Genomic DNA, 3,357 nt, shown 5'->3' with positions numbered 1-3,357 from the left:
TCAACGCACAAGAAACGTATCGCTTACGGCGTTATACGTCAATACGTTTCTTGTGCATTGATCTACGTTACGTTACCATACGAAAGTTTTGTGCGGAGGCTCTAACCGATACGTTTCTTGTGCGTTGATCCACGTTAAGTTACGCTACGCTATCATACGAGAGTCTTGTGCGGAGGCTCTTAGAGGCTGCGGTCCACTTGACGCTACAAATGCTTCGAAGCATTCCTTTTCTCTTTTCTTTCAATGAAGAAATAAGGAGAAAAAGAACACTCCAAAGAATTTGTAGCGTCAAGTGGACTGCAGCCTTACTTATTTATTTTTATGTTTTATTTATTTATTTTTGTCTTACAAATAGAAGAACCATGATAATCTTGAAATAACTTTTCCATAATTTTCGCTGTTTCAAATAATTCGACACAAGGGCTGATTATTCTTCCTCTAGAAATATGATTAATCCAGTCGTTATCTGGATTAATCAATAATTCTGTTGGGGTTCCGAAAAAAATGAATATTTTTTGAATTCTTTCGAGAATCGTTTTTACACGTTTTTATTGAACACGTACTCATGATGATATGTCACAATATCACTTGGTACAACCTTAAATGTTTTGAAACTGACACTTAAAAATGGTTGCATCTGGCATCTGCGCAGAACCGTATGAAATTCGTCACGAGTATGAGCACACCTGTGTTCTTCCACCATGCAAGCGTCGTAACGATTTCAGTGAATATAGTGATGGCGCGGGATATTTACAAAGGCTCGGGTTGCGGGTGGAGCGACAAAGACTCCGGCGGAAATATTCGCAGAGAATATCGTGGCGGCGCGGGGTCTTTACAATGGTTCCAATCGCGGGTGCGATGGTAGCCGAGATTTATACAATATAAGGCCGGATCGCGGCACGGCTGCTCGCGGAGCGTGAAGCGCGAAACGCGGACGAGATCGTGGTAATCCGGCGCGGTAGGCGGCTGAATCGAGCTAGCGCGAGATCGACCACCGAGAAGCGCTCGGCGGTGGCTACGAGCGGCTAGCTCGAGGGAAAACGGCGCGAGTCCGGCCACCGAGAAGCGTTCGGTGGAGGCCGACTGCAAGCGTCGAGAGGTGAAGCTGCATGATGGTCGTCACCCGAGACGCACTCGGCGAAGACAGAGAATGCCGGAGGCGCTCTACCTTCGTTTCGGACTGGCTTTTGGATGGATGCAGCTGGTCGTTAGCCGAGACGCACTCGGCGAAGACAGAGAATGCCGGAGGCGCTCTACCTTCGTTTCGGACTGGCTTTTGGATGGATGTAGCTGGTCGTTAGCTGAGACGCATTCGGCGAAGACAGAGAATGCCGGGGGCGTTCTACCTTCGTTTCTGACTGGCTTTGGATAAGCGGATGCGAGAGTTCAGGATCGGTGTGGTCGGTGAGACCAAGGCCTATAAACTCCCATGTATTTCGCGTGACCATCGTTAGTGGCGCCCTCTGACATAGGACACCCTACGCTAGGAACTAAATCACATATCGACACATACCGTGTACATTTAAAATGTTAGTCTTAGATAAAAAAAAGCGCAATGGTTAAAAATAATATTGTATATTTATATAATAAAAATGCATAATCTATACAAATATCGTTGAATTTCACTTGAATATAAATTTGCATGTGTTAGGGATTCCCCCAATTTAGCAATGTAAAAATTATATCTTAAACCGTTATATGTACTGCGATATACGTTTCGTTTGCTTCTCACGCGAAATACTCGATAAGTTCGGAACCGCCGGAAGAAGCCGAGCCGCGCCGAAGGCGAGCGCGCGTCAGCATCCCCACGCGGCTCGCCCGACCACCGGCCTCCCTTCCAACGAACCCGCCGCGCCGCGGTATATAAGTCGGCGCTCCGACAGGAGCCAGGACTTCGTCTTAGCTCCGGCTCTCTGCTGCCTTCGACGAAGCCTACCCCATCCAATATCCCAGGGTACACGCAAAAGGAGGTCCGGTGTTCCGAGCCTCTACTGAGGGTTCTCAGAGTGTTCCCGAACTCCATCCAACTTACTCCCGACGGCCATGGTTCAGCGAGGTCGAGTGTACTCAGCCTCGTAGCGAGGGTTCTCGTAGCCATTACCCCGGGTATTCGCACGTACCGATCGCGTTCCCGCCCGCGTGCAAATACAACATCACGGACCGCGCCGAAGGAGTATAAAATAGGATAAAACTGCGTTTCGGGAAATTCGCACTTTATGTTAACCCGCGTTTCGATAAGATCGTTCTTTATGTAACACCGCGCTTCGAACATTACAAGGCACAGCGCGCCGAGTGCATTCGCACTAATTTATCTGTAAACCTCGCGTTTCGTAAGTTTTGTTTTGATACATCGAATAAAGTTTATATATGTATTATAAATCAATTGCTATCTTTTGGGCCTTCCACTCAACTTCCAAACAAGCTATCGAGTCCGCGTTCAACTGAAACCCCGGTCGTCTCATAGTTAAAGGGCTGAACGAAGCCACTCGCAATTATTTCGCGTTCTCGCGGAACGGATTCGGCGATTCGTTCGACGCGTTTATTACGCGCCCGAACATAAATTGGTCCTTCGAGCCGGATCGAGATATTCAGCGCAGCCCTTCAGCCGTTAACATGACTGCCGTGCCGGAAGTCTCAGCTACCATCAACGACCTCCTGGCTCAACAGCAGGTGTTGATGCACTCCATCACACGAGCGCTCGATAACTTCAAAAAACTCGGAAGGAATAATTACACCGCTGCAAAGGTCCGAGCGCGAATCGCTAGCTCCAAAAAAGTCTGGACGCAATGCGTTCGCGTGCACTCGGCCCTCTTGCAAGTTATTCCGGAAGCGAAGAGAAGCACGTTCGACTATTTTCAAAGCGAACTGTTCGATCAGGCCGAGGACATCCACTTGACGACGTTGGATTACATGGCCGAATCTCTGGAGGCACTCGCGCCAACGCCGCCGCCTCTGACAGCGAACCAGGCTCCGGGCGCCGCGTGCAGTCATGGGCCGCCTGCCTCCTCATTCTCACTGGCGCATCTGCCGCCCATCAACATTCCGCCATTCTCAGGGAAATATGAAGAATGGGAGACGTTCCGCGATCGCTTTACGTCCCTCATCATTAAAAATCCCGAACTTTCTGCATTCGCGCGAATGCATTTTCTCTCATCAAGCCTCGCCGGGCGGGCGCTTGAATCTATTCGAAGCATCCCAGTAACCGCGGATAACTTTGAACTTGCGTGGAAGGCCCTTGAGTCGAGGTACGAAAATAAGCGCCGATTAGTCGAGATGCATGTATCCGCGTTATATAATCTGCCGAGCGTTTCCCGCGAATCAGCGAGCGAACTCAGCGAGCTTCGGGATAAAGCAAAT

The sequence above is a fragment of the Temnothorax curvispinosus genome, unplaced genomic scaffold, assembly GCF_003070985.1.
Source record: "Temnothorax curvispinosus isolate PA1 unplaced genomic scaffold, ASM307098v1 QBEX01005482.1, whole genome shotgun sequence".
Lineage (NCBI taxonomy): Eukaryota > Metazoa > Arthropoda > Insecta > Hymenoptera > Formicidae > Temnothorax > Temnothorax curvispinosus.
The sequence above is the reverse complement of the archived record's forward strand: the minus strand, read 5'-3'. Positions refer to the sequence as shown.